Source organism: Pleuronectes platessa, chromosome 6 (genome assembly GCF_947347685.1).
Source record: "Pleuronectes platessa chromosome 6, fPlePla1.1, whole genome shotgun sequence".
In the NCBI taxonomy this organism is placed as follows: Eukaryota; Metazoa; Chordata; class Actinopteri; order Pleuronectiformes; family Pleuronectidae; genus Pleuronectes; species Pleuronectes platessa.
In genome coordinates, this window is record NC_070631.1 from 8017589 (window position 1) to 8024933 (window position 7345).

Here is a 7345-nt window from a genome sequence, read left to right on the forward strand (position 1 = left end):
TGGAGGGGACGCCAAAGGGGACAACTGATATATAAATCGTCAAATAAATAACCCTAATTGTTTTATTAAAGTTAAGGGATAGTTCACCCAAAAATGAAAATCCCCTCATTATCTACCCACTACTATGCCAATGGAGGGGTGGGTGAAGTGTTCACAAAACCCTTTCGGAGTTTCAGGGGTAAACAGCGTTGAAGCGAGATCTAATACAATTGAGGTAACCTTGGATCTATTCTTCAAATGTAAACAACCCCCCCCCCCCCCCCTCCAAAAAACAAACAAACATAAAAAATGCCTCAATACTGCTTCTGTGGCATCATCCAAGTGTCCTTAAGTCCCGACATTCAAATTCAACTCGTGTTTTTTGCCTAACTGTCCGCTGTGATCCACAAACAAACGCGGCTCCAGAGAAGAATCTTAATAATAATAAATTGTATTTTCACAGCACTTTTCACACGTAAAATGCAGCTCAAAGTGCTTAACAATAAAAACCAAAAACACGAAATAGGAGATCAATAAGAACATGTAACAAACCTTTGGTGCATAGCAAGAGAAAGCTGCTTCCCCAAACTTTTTATAGTTGGTTAACTATCAACATCGCAGATATGTTTGCAGAAGTGATCACCATTTACTTCAGTTGTACAGTTTTTAAAGGATATTTGATGGAGGCAGGTTGTTTGGTATCGGCCCACACACACACACCAGAGCTTCAGGACCAGTTGGCAGAACAGACTCTTTGCAAAAGCCTTGACGCTGAAGATGCCAACAGTTGAACAGGGATTATATGTTAAGGAGGTTCATATTGCAGCTCCATTTCACTTCACTGTAGTATTTGAAGTGAATAGTTATTTTTCTGATTTTAAATCCAAATGTGTTTTGATTAAATCATATATTTTAGTCCCTATGCTACTCCCTCATAATCTGTCATGCCAATGCAGTCAAAGGCCTTTATGAAATCTATTAAACATCAAACATTCTTATGTTTGTTAATGAGAGTGGTGAGGGTAAAGTTATGGTAAGATGTGTGATGGTTTGGCATAAATCCAACCTGACTTTTATGGATCATATTGTGGTTTCTGAGGAATTTGACTGTACACCAGCTAATGATGCTGCAGAGCTCCGTCCCATACAGCTGGTAATACATTTTAAATCTTGGTGTAATGAGACCATTATCCCGACTTTAAAATATCCCACAATCAATTCCATATTTTGCAGTGTTTAAAGTACTTATGAGTTAGCGCTCGTTGGCTTAATAGAGACAGAGCGCCGCTGGTCCCAGGGTTAGATTATACACTCTCTTCAAGTAGCCATTATTGATTCTGAGTGCTGTTTATCTCTATGGTTTTCACTGTATTTTTTAATGCAGGATTGTTTTCTCAGGTTTTTGTCAATTTTCTTTAGTTTGAACTGTACGTGATTTCAATTTAGCTTTATTTGCTGTCTTTATTTGAAGACAGTTTACATTTTGGACAGCCTTATAGTTTCAGAAGCTGGAGGGCAGGGTTATTCTCTAAACTCTCATTTTAATAATTCAATCCCTTCACTGTTGCTTGCCTCTTGGCGTTGCTCAGCACTGTCTGGGGACCATATGTTGTGGGTGTGTTCAACAGCGTGATGGTTTTTGATGTGTGTGAAAATCAGTTCTAGGAAAAGGGAGATTCGGTTGTGGTTTAAAGGCCAATTAGAGTTCTGGTGAATTGGTGCCATTGAGTCTTAAGGTCTTTATTCTATTTGAGTTTTTTTATTAAGGTTCACAAATGAAGTTTATTCCAAACCCAAATATCTTAAACTCACCCTATCTTTCAGAATGTGCTGTTTTTATTGATACTGTGGTGAACATTGTTCTTTACTGTAGATTTTAAGACCCTGCTGTGGTATTGGGTTGTATAATAATAATTATTTAAGGTGATTATCGAACTTATATCTGTAGTGTCATACGTTATGCATTGTATTTCAACAATGTCACCAAGTAAGGCTTCAAAAATCACTGTCAAGTTAAAACAACACTCCTCTGGCACGATGTAACTTCAGAGCTGTCACAGTTGATTAGAATGTAATTTGCACAGGTAACATTTTTGTCAATTCTTGCTCTGTGGCAGCCTATTAAGTGTTTGAGTAATCCCTGACACTTGTAGCTAATAGATGACTACCTGGCCATGGACTCCAGCCATTTGTGAGAAATAAAAGCAAACATTAGCCTGTCAAGACATTTCTGCTGCGTGAAAAGAGTGACTGACTATAACATGCAAGGCATATTGGGAAGCTGGTTAATGTTGGTAACTGAAGAAAATATGAACCATGTACAGTATGAATTTGCTTTATGAAGCCATGAATTTAACCTGGATAACCAGAAACCAGTATGATGGACTAGAAGGGCACATACCTCCAACAAGGCGCAACAGTCTATAAATTATTCTTTGAGAAATCAATTCAAATGTTAACGAATGGGGGGAAACTCCCTGGATCCGCCCCCTGGTCTGTATCTGCACCAAAACTAAATGAGGACTTCCTCAAACGAGGACTTGTAATGGAGATCGTTCGAATAGTTTTTGCGTAATCCTGATCACAGACAAATAGAGATGAGAACATAACCTCCTCTCTAAGGACTAAAAACACCATGTATATTTTAACAGTATGTGTTATACAGTGGGCGGTGTGCTGTGTTATTTGATAGCAGTATGTGTGCTGTGTAAGTGAACAGGTGAAAGCCAGTATATATACAGCATGCTACTGCCTTTTTGACAACAGATGCTGTTTGTGTACACAAATTTCCTTTGGGAAAATAAAGTCTAATCTCAGGCGACCTTCACAAATGCCTGGCTGCCATTATTGGATGTTTTGGATGCATCCATATTTAGGCTATCTGGATCCTCAGCATTTTATTTATAACCTGCAATAGACAAGTTTTCACCCCTAGATGTCACTGACAGCTACTTTTACATTATTCTCACCCAGGCATTGAGTGGAGTTATTATTAGTGGTTGGGGTCGTGTTTATTTTATGACTGGGCAAAGAAGGGAAATGTCATCAGTGGCCTGTAAACAATAAACAGTGCTGTGTAAAACAAAAGCACTGTGTTTGAAAAGGTCGTGGCTGAAACTGAGCTGAAGGGCTACATGTTTCAGGGAGTAATGCAAAATTAAAGCACAAGCAAAATCCTAAAAGCCTCTGAAATCTAATTTCCCCTTTGTCTGTTTATGAGGGAGATTGCTTTCTGGCATTTAATCGAGTTGTGAGATAAAAGATGGTTTGTGTGCAGAATGTTGATCGTGTGCATTCTGAAAACTGTTGGCGGCATTATTTCTGATCCGTCCTCTTGTGCGCTTTGAAGTCATGGCAGCATCGCTCCTCCTGGACGGTGCTTCTAGTTTTGTACACACAGAGAGATCCACAGCTTGATTAGCAGATACAATGTGCTTGTGAAGGCTTTTACATAATGCTGCTATGTTGCCAAATGTGACCTATTGTTTGAGTCAGAGAGCATTAGGGATAAAAGCCCATCACTGCCTGCTGCTTGTTCCAATAGGCTGGTTTTAATAACAACTATTGTGACTACAGCGTCTCACACATACGAAATCTTCGTCTTTTTCAAGTTATTTATATTATATCTCTTTCTTTGGTGCAATGACGGCAGTTGAGAATGAAACCTGACGAGACGGTACAACTTCATTTATTTTGAACAGGCCAATCTTCAGTCCTACATTTATTTTCACCTTCGTACGCAATCCGTGGGTAGTGTGCGTACAACTGATGTTAGGAGTGAATGATGTCACGTCTGAGAGCATGGAAAACAATACCTGATTCCAATGAGGCTCGAGTCGAGGAAACACCAAGTACAGCACCAGAATGAACTCGGTCAAAGAGAAGAGTCGCTTCTTATGGATCTCCTCAGTCCAGAACTGGCTGCGTCCTAGCTACTTTTTCACTTTTACTCTGCGACACGTATTAGCTAATATCTCTACTTTATACTCGACTACATTTTCACAATGTCGTTTTTTTTAAGTAAACAATAATTAGACTCAGCAATTAATTATTTTGACAATACAAGTGTTTTCATTGGCATCATCTTCAGCATTCTATGTTAACATGATATGTATTATCATTGTATTGATGCAGTTGGCACAGTTGATATAGTGACTGTTGCATAAGGGAATAGGTTAGCCTTGGTAAGTACTTTTTACTTTTAATACTTTTACTTTTAATTTACTTTTAATACTTTTAAAGTACTTCTAAACATATTCAAAAGCAAGCACTTAATTACTTTTACTCGAGTAAATGTGGTACCCATACTTTTACTTGAGTTTTTGTCTACTTAATTGTACTTTTACTTTTAATTTAAATGTTTGAGTAGTTCATCCACCACTGAAAGGTTCTGATTGTGGTACATCTATTTTGTCAGATTTCAGTTTGTTTTTTGTAATGGGTACCCAGTCCGATATCAGGCAATAGTGCAGTGTAAAGCCAAATACTGCAGGAAAATACTGTGCCACTATATTATGTATTCTGTACACACCTGAAACCATCAGAGCGTTTCTACTTTCCTGTTATGCTGAAAACAACACATGCAGCCCCAGCACCACATGTGTTGCACATAAAATATTTTCCTATATCACAAATGGCTACAGCTGCTTTGCAATTCCATCCAGTGTCTCCTCATCTGGTATGCATCAGCAGTCACATCCTTCCTGGTGCGAAATGGGGAACTTTTCTTGGCCACCATGCTTGGCTTGGTCCAAACAAGAGGGTGCACAGGGTCGTAGCACTTAACTTATACGCTTACTCAGCGGCAATGTTCTCAGCTGGTATAGGTCAGCTTTCACCAAAAGTCTAATAGGCTTTAGAGGGGTCACTGCTTCAAATAGTTTGTGAGGTACACAGCTTAAAGCCCCCCCCTCTAGGTGTCAGGCAAACTAAAGGCTGCTGTAGGTAGGCATATTAAAAGGTGTTACTATCCAGTTTTTGCCTCAGGCAGCTATACTTTATGTGTTCCAAGAAATGTAAAGGAGGAGCAGGAGGTTGGACTGGCTGGGATGATCACTGTGGTACGACTCTGTGATGAGACTGCAGGCGTCCAGAGGGTTTTCACTTATTAATTAAAACATAAGGATATAACAATCCACTTAAAATTTCATATTTTCCCTTAAGCTGTAATATACATTTTCCCTTACAGATTAACTTTGTGTGCATGAAGTAAAACAGGGAGAACAGAGGGGAATCAACAGAGCTGCTCTAAGTATTAAATCCCTTTTCACATTCTATGACATGCTTTAAATTCCCTTGCCCTTTCCATGGCATGGGCATTAGGTGGGCAGAGCCTGGTGGGTTTGTATGTGCAGCTCTGTACATTCAGGATCATGGAGAGTGGGAGAGTTTAGTGCTCTATTCTCAAAGAGCTTTGCACATAATGTAAACTTAAATTAATAATCACATTCTTTTGGCTGGTTTGGGACATTAAATGATCTTAACTCCCTCTTGACCATTTTATTAATACCACAGCCTATTCAAATGTGTTGAATATTCAATGCACAAGTTATAATGTTGTTGTCCCACAGCTAAACCTGAAACAGTTGCCCCACGGAGCTGCAGCCCTCAGCAGACATGCCATTTAACAACAGCCTGGAAAGTCTTTACAAGGCACAGGTGGGGAGTCACTTTTACTACATTGCATTTGGGGGTCTTATTTCCTATACTGTGGCCCCCCCCATGGAGCAGCAGTGCCTTTCGCCTTTGCTGGTTTACTTTAAAGACTTTCTTTAATGCAATTACGGAGGAAATTTGAATCCAAAAGAAAAAGATTAAGTCCACAACATGGGTTGGGCCTCAGCAATATGTGAGGTTTATAACATCACCATTCGTCTGGGATTCCTGCAGAAATAGCTCAGTGTAATTGCATGATGTGTCAGGATGATTCCACATTTGCTCCTGGAACAAAGAGACACTGCACTGACATATACAATATGGCAGAGTAGATCACCTCACATGCCAACTCTGAGATCTAACAAACGCCACAACAGACGCTGTGTCCACCTGTTTAAACAGAGACAGAAGAGCAGGACAATACATCACACAATGGACAGATAACATTAACACGTGCTGCATTACGAGGCCCAAGAAGACAATTATGTCACGGTCGCAATCAATTTTAATGAAAACTCTGAAAGACTGTTAAATCTGTGGCATCATCAAAAGAACTGAGGCAAGAATGACTTCACTCTGCTCGGAGGAACAAATAATAAACACTGCCTGTTTAAACTTTAAACTTTAATTCAATATTCCTTGCGTGAAATAGAGAAAGCGCCCATTAGGTAGATTATCACAGGACAGGATTGCAGTCAGTGGACTTGGGCAATTACTAGTGGCATAAGTCACCATTCAAACATGCATGAATGAGAAATTACAACAGTGTGGGGTGCAATTACCTCTCCCAAATCAGAGCGTGTCAGATGACATTATCTAGCAGGCTGAGAGCCATTACTGCACTCAGGCTTTCTCGCCCCAGAGGAGTAAGAGGAGGTCAACTACTGTGGAGGGAACCGGCCATTTGGTCTCTGCCTGCTACATTAGGACATCTCTCTGGACTCACGCAGCCTCAAAGGCTCCAAACCCACGAGGCATGAGGCACTTAAGGATTTATTTCTGAGTTTTATTCCAGCGATGACTTTTTGGTAAGACGAGTGTGTTGAAAGTACACAATTCACAAACGAAAGCAGCATCCACATGTGTTGAAATGGCACAAGGGATGAGATACGTCTGAAGTGGTCGGTTGCCAAATTGTCCAGATCATTGGGACCGACATGTAACTGCAGGTGGTCAACGGTAATTGTGTGTTACGTAATCTTTGTCCTCTGTACAACTTCTGTGGAAGGAGTCTCATGTCATATTTGAATTCCTCGGATGGTGATTTCAGTTTCATACCAATCTGAGGGTCAGCAGCTGACCGGTGGATATTAGGTGCCGAATAGCAGGACAGGGCAGCATGGAAGAGTGACAACAACTTCTGCAAGGATTAGTCAGTTACAGGCCCCACTTAGCTGATGTATGAAGGTTATGATTACTGCCTCCAAGGAGGTTATGGTTAAGTCTGAGGTTGTTTGTTTGTTTGTTAGCAGGATTACGCAAAAACTACTCAACCTATTTCCATAAGTTTGATGCAGATCTGGATCAGGGGAGGGATCCAGTAAAGTTTTTTTTCAATAACATTTTAAAAACTTTTTTATTGATTTCTCAGAGAATAATTCATGGATCATGGAGACTGTTGTTTCTTCCTATGAGTCGCTCAACTGCATGCTGAATTTGCTTTCAACTAATTTGTGCCATGGAGTTCTGCATACACATTATAGACAATGTT